We start from the raw sequence: 13,357 nt of genomic DNA, 5'->3' as shown, positions 1-13,357 counted from the left end.
ACCGAGAACCAAAGTAGGAGGAAGAACTTCTGTTGAGCATTCAACGGAGGTAGCAGGAGCCGAGAAGTGGTTTAGTGGATTGAACAGGATTTGAGCGTTTTCGGTTCTTTGGAAACGTGACCGGTTTGGCATTGCTTACACAACAGGACTTGAAGCCAGGATGATCCAGCCCGAATGTCCGTCTAAATTTTCGTTTTAACAATTTGGGTAGTCGACACCGGCCTAAGCGTTATGCATAAAATCTGAGCCGGTCAACTGTTCAGCAAAAAAAGACCCGGCGCCCTAGAGTTTAAATGCGGTTGAAATCTTTATGGCCCTAACAAGCTGCACAAATTGACGATGCACGCTGGAACAAGCTGCAGCAAGAGGCAAAGGCTGGAAAAGAGTTTGTTTAGCTGTAAGAACAGTTATTGACTTTTAGTAATTTCTGCCATCGGTTGAGGACTAGGAGTCGCCAGCTTTTAGATTGAGCGCCTTGGCAGCAAGGTAGTAGTAGAGTAATCTCTGCCGCTGAGCACTTCTTGAACGAGATAGTAGGCGATGACGTCGCAAGAAGGGAAAGAACTTCCGGTAAACGAACACACTTGATTCCCGAAGACCAGCAGCCCAGGCGTCGATTGAAGTCACGTGATCAGCGCATCAGATCTTTGTACTTTAGGCAGGTTATGGTAAAAGAAACTTTAAGCCCCTAAACAATTAAGACTCAAAATCCTGCCTTTGTATCTAAACTGTACCCCCCTTCCTGAAAAAGTTGTTCTTCCTAATTGCCAAACCTCTTACACATTTACAACCTTTTGTTTTTCTCCAGTGTTTTCCCAAAATCTTTTAAGGGCTCAATAATAATCATTCTGCCAAGGACTAGCCACCCAAGGGAATGCAGTGACTATAGACCCATTGCAAATTGATGCCCCCTGCAAACATTTTAGACAAGATTCTCTACAGATGATCCTTTGACCATATCAACAAATAGTGCCTCCTATACTTGCAGTACTATGCCAGCAATTTTTACACCTACAGACACCATCTTTAATAACATGAGTGACTCTCTTCTAGCAGATTATGAATTCACTGATATGACCAGTGCAATCAAAAGTGTGAATCACACTATTCTTTAACAAAAACTCTGTTAATTTATCTTTGGTGGTTCTGTGGTTCAACATTAGCTGCAAAATAAAACTTTCTAAATTCACTACAGCAATACACAAAATTTGGCACTCAAAATATTGGAGTCCCACCAGAACCAGTCTTAGGCCTCTTTTTATTTTTCCCTGCTTATAAATGACATCACCTGTGGCATCCCCAGACTTAATCTGGTAATGTACACTTATGATCTATTGCTTCTAGAGTCTAACCAGTTTCATACTCTCCTACAGTAAAGAATCCAAGATAGTTTCACAAACTTGTGAAGCTGGACACAACAAAACAGATTCTTGATGAATTCATCTCTTTTTAATGAGATGACATTCCTCGTGACTAAAAAGCTGCAAAATTTACCACTATTACAAAGTAATGACTACTTACCCCAGGTAAAAGAACAGAGGTATTTAGGCTTAATTTAGACCCTTCATTGTTATTCACACAACACACAGATAAAGTTGTTAAAGTCATTAAGCAACTAATACTGTGATATACAATATGGAACCTCCTTTCACCCTGAGCTCAGCATCCTCTGGCCAGAATTGTACTATTTACCCAAACGAGAATACAGCCTCCTTTTAATCTCTTCCCACTTTGATGAAAACACTCATAAAATTCATACTGCAGTGAGTAAAATGTGCCAGTTTGTCTATCTGTCTGGCAATAACACCCATCACTGCAACCTGGTGGAAATATTCAGCTGGCCAGCAGTGTATAACCAGGCACTTTATTAACTGATGTTCAGTTATTCAAGCTAATCAAACTTGGCCAATGTCCACGATTAAAAAATAAATTTCTAGTTAGACAAATTACAATTGATTTAGGAGAAACCTATGATGAAGCCTTGAATCTAAATCAGACCTCAATAAAAAAAGTAATTGAGGCTAGAACTTTTTCCAAGACAGACCAGCTACATGGAATAATATCCCAGCATATATTAGAATGGAAACACCCTAGAGCTCTTTATTCTAAACTTAAAAAAACACCTCATAAAGGAATCCATATGTGCATGCTTCAAAGATAATGGTAAAAGCTGACCGCATTTATTGATGTATATTCATTTAAAAAGTGCCCAACATTTTCATGATAGTATTTTATTTTTCAGAGAAACTAACCATTCATAAATATGAATTATTTGTCTCTTAATTACATATGTTTGTAGAGGATTACTAGACTAATGGCACAACCCGCAGTGGTGGTGCTGCGGTAGCATTGTTGCCTCATAGTAAGAGGCTGTCCGGTTTGATTCTCAGCTAGAGAGTCTTCTGCATGGAGACATGCGTGAATGGGCGTACCTTCATTGACGGTCGTGCATCAGGTGTGGCAAGCCAGTATGTAAAAATCAACTGCCAATCATTAGCGGACCAGAGTTCCGCTGTGGCGACCCCTAACCGGGAAAAGCCAAAAGACACACTAGACTAATGGCACAAGAGTCTTTACAAGCCTAGCCAATAATACTTAGGATATGCCAATATTATATCACAATTCCCCAGATATAGGATGGGATAGTGTCAGGATAGTGGGTGTCTTGGTATTGGAGCCCTCATTCATTTTACAGACTGCTTCTGTCCATAAGGGCCATGGGCTATAACCCAGGAGTGAATTTACAGTTCCCCATCTATTTATCAAAATTATTTTTGAAGAAAGTGAGGGATGGTCTTTGCTTTATGAAGATGGAAAGTTTATTCCATAGATGAGGTAGCCTTTGAGATATGAATCTGTCTCTCCAGCAAGTCACAAATAAGGTTCAGGTCTATGGAACACAGAACCCTAGTGTGACAATACAAGGTATTTCCAGCTATGCCAGGAGAAGTAGGACAATGGATGTATAACATATGCCAGCACAGCTAGCTGGAATTTTGTAAAGAATTATATGTCATTTGTATATCAAACTGCCTTTTATAGGTGTTTGTGTTGAAAAATGTATTTTTAAAGCTGTTTGTGTTAAAAATGTACCAACAGTGGGTCCTGTCTGTATTACAATTGATTAAATGTATATATGTTTTAACAGAGGATACTGGAAGAGAAGAGGTTAATCTCAATCCACCTAACTCTGAAATTAGTTTGAAATTAAATTACCTGGCTTAGGCCATAAATATTGTTTCTTACAGTTCTCAAAACAGCCATAAACAAAAGGTCTTCATTACGAAGCTTTCTGTTTTGTCTTTGAAGTAAACTAAATGCTACTCTGGAAGGGTGGAGGTGTGAAATTGTTTAATGAGTTCCAGCAGCTGCAAAAGATATGAGCAAAACTCTATATGTGTGTGTATTATTGACACATATATGCTAAATCCTGACAGTTTCAAGCATTGGGGGTAGCATGGGAACCAGAAGTCAGATGACCAGATGTATGTGATGTCATTCTGTAATCTAGGACAAAAATGATGTTTAATACTAGGTGAGACTGAAGTCTCATTGTAGTTTTGTAACTTGACAAAGAAGGACCTCTCACCTACTTTATCTTGCCTTGCTCTAGTAAGTGATCAGGGAATAGTAATTCTTTAGATCAGTCAGGAAAATACAGTCAGATTGTGAACTACTGTTTGTCTGTATCTGTGTGAATCTATTCATCTGTGTTGCTTTAATATTTTCTGTGATTGAAACTCTGGTGTTTCTTGTAAATAGATATTTAGTATTTTCATGTACCTTTATTATTTATTATTGAATATATTTCAACATTTCATTGCGGCTGGTCCTTTAAAGAATATTTTAAACTTTGAGAGAACTTGCATCTATTTGGTGACACTGTGGCCAATTCTGAAAGCCTTACTGCATTGGCCAAACACTATAATTTGTATTAATATTAATTTCACTTAGTATAACTGGTTACACTTGTAAGAGCTGGCTTTGGAATGGCTGGTGGCAGTGTAACTACCTCATAGTCTGGGCAGAAGGGTGCATAGCTAGTCTGGGCAGAAGGGTGCATAGCTAGTAAATCTGTGCCAGCCTTTCCCAAGTGTGTGTGTGTGTGTGTGTGTGTGTGTGTGTGTGTGTGTGTGTGTGTGTGTGTAAATTAAATTTCAGAGTGTGTGTCAGCTGCTTGGAGCAAGACTGGTTTCATAGAGAGAGTGGTGGAGGACTTGGCTTGCAGACTCACAAAGGACTCAACCCTATAGCTGTGCCAGTGGGGAGTCCTATTGGGGATCTGGAGAGAGAGAGAGAGAGGGAAGGGAAAACAAGCCCCCAGACTGAGTGTGTTTACTGTGTGCTCTTAAGAGAAATTGTGGTTGATGCAGGGAGCTGCATCTGGAAATACTGTGCGTTTCCATTTTTGTTTCAAGTGAATGTCCCTCTCCATTGTCAGTGGTGAGGATTCAGGGTCCTGCCCCCAAGAGGGGGGCATCACACCTAGTATAATTTTTCTTGTGAATATGTAACATTTTCATCAGGGCTGGATGAGAGAATGCCTTGTAGGTCAGGCATAAGTCATCTATCAGTAAACAATATGAGATGGAATAAATGGATAAGGCCTTTAGCCAGTCTGCATAAGACATGTGTTATGCTTTGTATTTATTAGGGAGAAACCTCTGAGTTCCACTCCAATCAGTTTAAGTGACTGGTTAGGTACATGCAGAAGGGAGCATTGTACTCAACTATGGACCTGATGAGGGATGAGTAGAATGGCACTATGACTTCCTTTAATGTTGATGCCATTCCTTTACTTATAAGTTGAGCCACACAGAAAGATCACTACTGTAGCTCCCCTGCTCAGTGTTTAGGTTGCTATTTATCTGTGCTCCTAGATCCTTCACCACCAGGTCTATTTTTAGGGGTGTACTATCAATATTCTAATTTGCAGGGATATCTGATGTACAGAAGGGTATGATTATGCATTTTTTTAACATTTAGTCTCAGATAATGGTTTTAGCACCAGTCATTTGTCATTTTTAAGTCCGTTTGCTGGATGTCAGCATTGTTTGGGGATTTAGTAATTGCTCCCAACTGACAGTCATCAGAAAACTTAGTGAGTCACCAAATGTATGGTAACCATGCATATTATGACTCTCATGTTTTGTGTTACCACAGTGGCACACACCTATATACTGTGGTAGCACTAAAAGCATCACACTGTTAATATGAACACATTTTAGTCATGTGTACACAACAGTGTTATTGACACAACAGCACAAGTACTGTACTATATATTTTTTTGTTGAGCCATATTTTATTCAGGACTTGTACGACTTGAATGTTTTGTACTGCCATAATGGTCAATGTCTTGGCTAAAAAGGGTCTGCTAACCAGTCTACTTGGTTAACAAAATGAAATAAAAATATGAAAAAAATACCTATAATTCCAAGCAGTATGTAACAGTGAAAAAAAAGAACTGGATCTGTGTCTATAAGTACCCTAGTTATTTGAAACCCTCCGCAGTGGTTGCTACACCATAGTGACAGCATGCTGATATAGTGTACATGCTGTGTATAAGCATGTGTTGTGCCTTCACTGAAGATTGTTATAGATGTAGAGCTACAGCTGTTCATACAGTTGCCATCCTGCTCACACAATGTTTATAACTCTGCTTTTAACAAACAGTATTGAGCACTTGTCTGGGCAATACTTACTCGGTGAACTAGTCTATTTAGCTGCTTTTATATTGACATAACACCCACATACACAGCTCTTACAGTAGCTCTGCCATTCTAGGCAGTACACAGCACATTGCATTTACAACTAGTCTTTAACAATTTATATATATTTCTGTCTGTTAATTGTTTTATACCTCTGGGTGACATTCAATAAATGTGACTAACTTCACAGCTGCCAGCAGACTCCATAATTAAATCACTGTTGTCAGGGGAGTTGGTATTTGTTTTATTGATGACCATAGTCTAAGGTGTGTGTTGTGTTGGATTAATAGTAGCCTAGCTAATTCTCTCTCTAGGAGGGTGTGCATAGATAAAACAGAACAAAAATATATGTATACTAAAACTGGTTGTGGTTACGAAAAAGCTGTTTACCTCAGGTTTACTGTAGTTAAACAGTGCTTTACCTTTAATTTTTGCAGTCAAGGTAGTAGTTTCCCTTAGAGTTACAGTAATCTGTGTTTAGTAGCCAGTTCTAGATTAATGTGCTTGGGTCAGCTTGTCATAAAGCTGGTTTGCTAAATGTTACATAGTCTGTGTATAGACAATACTTTCTTTCTGCTTTTAATCTCTTTCTTCGGCTTTGTTATCGGTGTAAAGAATACTTTCTTCCTGTGTTACACTTTGACCGTCTCCTCATGAGGAAGTCAAGCTCCACTCAAGTAACCCACAAGCATGACCTCAGACTGGTCTGTGACATCAACAGGACTTGTTGGCAAGACAGATTTGTGTCCCAGAGACTCCCCCTTTTGTGGAATAGACTCTTTCCACGTCAAGCAGAGTACCTCATTAACCCTTTTTAAGCACAACCTGGAAAAATGGATGGGGAACAGAAAATACACCCCATGGATTCCACCCGTGTCCCTGCTGGACAGTGGCATAGTGTGCTGACTTGTTGGAACATGGGCTAAATTCTTGGCTAGGCTTGTAAGGGCATCAGGGACAATAGCCTAATAGCTTCCTATGATCCTATGAAATGATTTAGATCAACTCATTTCTTTGCAATAGTCTGTGATATCACATGATAATAATTCAGGTCTTCCACTGCTTTTGTAATAATGTGTCTCATATTATGTGACCTCATAGTTCCTAAAAGATTCATTTTACATCAATCAATATCTACATGGACTTTTCCATCTGTCGTTACCTTTGATTTTTGTTTTGCAGCTAAAGCAAAGGCATTTACTTAAGTTCATTGCTTAAAACTGGTACCTATCATTTAAAACAGTTTTATTTATGAAAGCGTTAGTCATCCATGTGACTAGGAGTGCCGAATGGCATACAGAAATGCTGCAAAACAAGACATTTTATTCCAGGATATATTTATTGACTCTTATGTGGTCTGTATATGGATCCTTTACTCTTTTTTCCTTTATTTCTTTCCCATTCCACTTGTGAAACCTACTAGTATTTTGATAGTGCCATAGAGTCAGACATTGACAGGAAAATAGAAATTTGCTTTTGTAAGAGTAACAGAAGTCTATAAAGAGAAGACCCCCCCCCCCCAAGGTCTGAAAGTCTGAGTCTTTACAAGCAAGCTGCTGTGTTAACTAGGAATTAATGACTTTTGGCTTATCTCATGGTATCAAAGGAACTGTAGGTCATTTTTTTGTTCTCCTGGCACACAAGGACTCCTATGCGAAAATGGGAATTAAGTATGATGCTGGGAACCTCTTAAGATGAGACAGGCAAGGCACCCAAAAGGAGACAACTTTTGGCTTTGTTTCTACTGTTAAGATAGTAAAACAAAGGGAATGAACTAAAAGAGAAGTGCAAGCCTAGAAAAAACAGAATGTGAATAGATAGTATCATGAAGCAGTTGGGTGGAGAACAGAGATGGATGTAATTTTACATTTACAAACAAAAACAAATTGGAGGTATAAGTGAAAAACAGTGTAAGTGGAGCTGGCAAAACTGAGCCAAGACTTCATTCACACCACACATAGTAAAATAATTTGAAATGTTCTTTGCTCACAATATGTGACAACCTAGGGTGAATGACATCAAAGTTTGACATACAGGTGAATGACAGGTGTACAGCAGAGAAAGTTTGCATTAGTGGTTGCTAATGAGTAGCTAGAAACAGTGTAGAACATTACAGAGAGAATACTTGCATCTGCCAGACAGGGGCCCCAAGATCCTATGAGATGGGCTTACATGCATTATTAGCAAGCACTTAAACTAGCCAATGAGGGTGAACTAGAAAAGCAACATTAAAATCCTAGGTCTCCTCATTTTATCAAACTAGTTAATGGCTCTAAGCCACTAGACAGAAAAGGATAAGGAGGTAAAGAAAGGTATATCCATTATCAGCATGCACAGGGCAATAAGGAGGCAAGATAAATGAAAAGTGCAACAGGATATGTTCTGGTGCTTACAATCCAAGCAAAAACATACCCAATTTTGTGTTGTCAGTGGCATGACAATGACTTCATATTGTAGCAGTTGACAAAGCATGGAATATCAGTAATCATGACTTTAAACTAAGCATGCTAGGATCACAATAAATAAGAGGGGTGCAAGATGTTAGGGGCATAGCCCAATATACAAAAGATAGGTACCAAATCAACACAACAGAGGAGTAAATCTGTTCATGTGGAAACAGCACAGGTCATGATGTAGACTGCAACAAGCATTACAGTTTGTACAGGGATTTTAGGCAGAAACTGTACTCATAATAAACCAGAAGAATAGTGTAGAGCATTTCTTTATACCAACCCTTTTTCAATCATAGCCCAAAGACATTAAATCCCCATACTTCCACACAAAATAAGCACTCCATCATTGAAAATGATTAAAATCACACCTCTTCAACCTAGTTACTTGCTCCTTTAAGTACATGTGGTTTAATAAATGCTAAACGGAAGTTACTTATTCAAAATCTAACTGCAATCCAGCATAGCACATTCAAATGCACTTGCACAGCTGTATTGCACAGTTTTTGTTGGGTTAGCATACATTACTCTGCACTGCTGGGCTAAATTATAATACTGTGTGACTCTGGTTTTGAGGCATCTTCTGTTAAAAGCAGACATGCAGAATATCTACAGTTAGAGCAAATAAAAGTTAGTGCAAGGTAAAAAACCTCTAACATCTTCATGTGTTCTTGTCTGTGTTCCTCACTTTTACCAATTAAAACACAAGGAAGGAGAAAGTAATCAATTCAGTCAAAAAAAGAGATAATTAATTGCACTCATGTATAACGAGCACAAAAATGCAAAATGAGTGACAGTGAAACTTAAAAAATAGAAGGTAGAAAATAATCCTGAAAAACTGACAAGCAGGTTTACTAGATAATTCTCTGGATGTACTGAAGATGATAAAAGTGGCCAAAAATTGCATTTTTTTCGCCTTTCTGTGAAAAAATGGTAATGAAGTAACTTCAGTCTAATAAAAGTCCCTCTAGAATTCTCAAACAATGCCCCCACCTACACACACTCGAAATATTACACATTGCAGATGCATAACAGTAATGTGTCACATGTGTCACATATATCATCATATATTTTTATTTAGATAACCAATTAACTAACCAGAATTTACAACATAGTTAGCATTTGATATACAAGATTTTTTGTAAAATAATATAAGTAGTTTGATACTTCTAAGTATTTGACAAAAAACAAACCAGGAAAACCACAGGAATACTAAAAAAAAACTATGAAATAATAGTCCTGCTGCAGCAAAACAATGTGGAGACTTGTAGAAGAAATACTTTATTCAAACCACACAGGTTAAGCACTTATTTTTTTACACTGACTTCATCAGAACTGACTATAACACAGACAAACAAATTCTTTAAATACCAAAAATAAAACATTCATGTGCTGAACAAGCACCAATGAATTGCATCAAGCTAAATGGAATCAATTAGCCACTTAAAAACTTTAGCTTGAGAACTGAACTAATTGAAAGAGCCATCAAAAAGCCCAGGAAGTGCTGTTGCATCTAATTGAAGTTGCCATTCTAACTCTCTTTTGAACAAGTGTCCATCAGTAAAAAAAAAAAAAAAAATATCTGTCATCTTTTTAAAACCTGATCTACAACTAAAAATTTAAAACAATGATCTAGATTTGTATTACTTTGCCTATATATGGCATTTGTAGTTTTTTTTTTTTTTTTGTTCCAAACATCAAGCAATTGCTCGTGAATTTCAGTTTTAAACTCTCTTCCTGTCACCCCACATAAAAAGCAAGACAGAAATCACACAGTGCTAAATATATGACTGTCCTGCTTAAACAATTATAAAAGCCATTAATAAATACAGTATGATTGTTAATTTGAACTTTATTTTACTTTTTTTCTAATATGTGGACATGAAGAACAAAAGCCACAACTATACATACCTGCAGTTTTTTTCAGTGGAAAAAAATTCCTTTTTCGAAAGTTAGCAGGCCTTTCAAAAAGCTGCTTAAAGGAGCTGTCCCTCCTGAAGACAAACAAAGGCTTATCACCCAGATGGGCTAGAAGGGAACTGTCTATTCTGAAAACACTTCAGTTTCTAAGCATACATTATTAAGCATACATTACTTTATGGTCTTACTATCAACAGTATAAGTAATGACACAAGTTCCACTAAGTTTCCCCTTTACAATTCCCATCATCATATCATCATTTTGTATTTACTCTACAGAGACAGAATGAGATAAAAAAACACAAATGGTTTTTATAAACCTACTTTATCTCATACCTCTGTTTTTTATCCCCTCTAAGTCAAGGGGGTAACCATGTCATAAAAACATGTTAGTTAAAATTTCAGTTTCTGATATAAAAGTAACATCATCTGAATTCATCCTTGTAAGACTAACCATTTGCCTCTTAACAACATCTTTCTTCTGTGCCAACGGGTGCCAACTTTGAAAATGCAAACACATATTAGAAAAAGTATTTTTTCTGAACATATTGGATTCATATTGTTCACCGACTAAAGTTTTAATCAATTGTACATCTAAACAGTTGATCTTGTCAAAATGAAAGAGCCGAAGTGAACTTCAGGAATTCACAAGTATTATAATCTAAAAAGTCTACTAACTTAGACTCAGTATCTTGCCATAAAATAAAGATGTCATCCAGGTAATGGCAATAAAAACTCCAGCTGTTACAGAATTGACTGGCAAACAAAAATTCTGCCAATCACCACACCCGTCCTTTGTTTGTAATAAACATCGTCAGCTCTTTGGTTTGAATAAAGTATTTCTTCTACCAGTCTTTGCAAGTTTCCATATCATTTTACTGTAGCAGGATTGTTATTTCTTGACTTTCTAAGTATTTTTTGTTTATTATATATCACTGAAATCACAATCAAAAATCACTGAATCACATTTGACTGAAATAAGAAGTTATGTACTCACCATAACGTTCCATCCGAGTAGGTAAACTTCATTAGTCAGCAACCTATGGGTATCGGATCCATATCTGCTCCGAGCCAGCAGCTTCAAACAGCTAAGATCCGAGCTCCAAGCTCCTCCCCTTTACCCATAACCCCCTGTTATCCCTTCCTGACCTCAGATCGAGTTTGCTCATAAGCAGAAACATATAGAACCAAAGAACCACCTCCAAACTCCAACCTAAAGACAATCTGCCAAGACAAGCAGTATTGCTTTCAGTATCCATATGGATCAGGGGGAAGGGGGGGGGGTTGGTTGCTGACAAATGAAGTTTACCTACTCAGATGGAACGTTATGGTGAGTACATAACTTCTTAATCTGAAGTAGTTAACTTCATTTGTGCATCAACCTATGGGACAGAGTCCCCGGCTACCTAATTCTTGGGAGGTCCTCATGGAAGGATGTTCCGGAGCACTGCAGAGCCAAAGGATGCTCTCCCTCTAGAGACAATATCCAATTTGTAATGGTTTATGAATGTATTAGGTGAAGCCCAAGTGGCTGCTGAACAAATGTCATCCAACAACACCCTAGATCGAAAAACAGCAGAGGTAGACATTGATCGAGTAGAGTGGGCATGGACATCTTGTGGTGCAGACCGGCCCGAAGTCTCATAAGCCAGAAGAATACATTGTGAAATCCATCTGGACAAGGTGACTTTTGATACAGGTTTTCCCAAAGTGGGTTTAGCAAAGGATACAAAAAGCTGGTCTGATTTCCTGTGATCAGCTGTCCTGTGCAAATAAAACCTCAGTTGCCTATGTACGTCTAGAGAGTGTAGCTTGTATTCACCTTTATTCTGGTAATTTGGAAAGAATACTGGTAAATTAATAGATTGGTTGATATTGGACTCCGAAGAAATTTTGGGCAGAAAAGAGGGATTGGTCCTGAGTGAAACTCTATCTTTGTGAAATATTAAGTACGGTGGCTTGGCACAGAGGGCTTGAAGTTCCGAAACCCTTCTGGCCGAAGTGATGGCAACAAGAAAAACTGTCTTCCAAGATGAGTATTTCAGATCCACTGAAGATGCAGGCTCAAAAGGAGGAGCTGTCAGAGACTGAAGAACAAGGAGTCCCAAGGAGGGACTGCATGCTTAACTGGAGGCCTCAAAAGGAAAGTGCCTTTTAGGAAGGTTTTACATAATTTAGACAAAGTCAAAGGGCTGAGATCACTCCCGACATGATAGTGAGAGATTGCAGCCAGCTGGACCTTGACCGTAGAAGAACTAGAACCTTGGTCAAATAAGCCTGAGAGAAAATCTAACACCGCTGGCAGCGGAGCTGTAAAGGGATCTAAGGTTTGACGCTCTGCCCAAATAGAAAAACGCTTCCATTTGTTATTATAAATTCTTCTTGTAGATGGCTTGTGCGCGACTACTAGTCTAGCCTTGACAGGGGACAAGATACCAGGAGTCCTAGCTATTAGTGGAACTGGATCAACCAAGCTGTCAGCTTGAGGTTGTCCAGGTTAGGAATTGACAGGCCTGATGGGTGAGAGATCAGATCCGGGATGGGATCTAGAATCCATGGGGGATTCACTAGAGGAGACCACAGAAAAGGGAACCAAGGTTGACGAGGCCAGAACAGGGCAATGAGTATTACTCTGCTCCCCAACCGTTGGGCTTTCTGTAAGAACTTTAGCATCAGGGGAAGAGGAGGGTAAGCATAAAGTAGACCAGGTGGCCAAACATGCACCAGAGCATCTCTGGGGGATTCCCCAGGTGGGGGAATTAGAGCAAAGTAGTCAATGCACTTTGCATTTGAAGGTGAGGTGAAAAGATTGCAGTGAAGTTGACCCCACTTGGAGAAGATTAACTTCGCTATTCTGGGGTTTAGAGACCACTCATACGGTGAGGGAATGGTTCGACTCAGCCTGTCTGTCAAGATGTTGGACCGGCCCGGAATGTGCGTTGCTATGAGGAAGCGGTTTTTGGATATCACCCATTCCCACACTCTCATGGCCTCCCAATAAAGTGGATAGGACCTGGTTCCCCCTTGTTAGTTGATATACCAGACAACTGACATATTGTCTGTTTGAATCGCAATTGTCCCCAAGGGTAGAAGGCTGTGAAGTGCTTGCAACGCCAAAAGCACCAATATCATCTCTAGGACATTGATATGCAAAAGGGTCTCCGAATGGGTCCACGTGCCTTGGACAGTCCTGCCCATGCAGTGCCCCCCACACCCGAGGCGAGAGGTGTCCGTGCTCACCGTGGCTAGGGGACATAGAGAAGGGGCGCCCTTTCTGGAG

General features: G+C 39.0%; 1 protein-coding gene across 1 annotated transcript in view; it reads left to right on the top strand.

Moving 5' to 3' along the window:
* The window catches only part of LOC122808798 (rap1 GTPase-activating protein 1-like), a 1,319,062-nt gene that overhangs the window by 113,098 nt on the left and 1,192,607 nt on the right, over positions 1 to 13,357 (top strand). The gene's annotated exons all lie outside the window — the stretch shown is intronic.

The sequence above is a fragment of the Protopterus annectens genome, chromosome 8.part0, assembly GCF_019279795.1.
Source record: "Protopterus annectens isolate FY-2018-M chromosome 8.part0, PAN1.0, whole genome shotgun sequence".
NCBI lineage: Eukaryota > Metazoa > Chordata > Ceratodontiformes > Protopteridae > Protopterus > Protopterus annectens.
The sequence above is the reverse complement of the archived record's forward strand: the minus strand, read 5'-3'. Positions and strand labels throughout refer to the sequence as shown.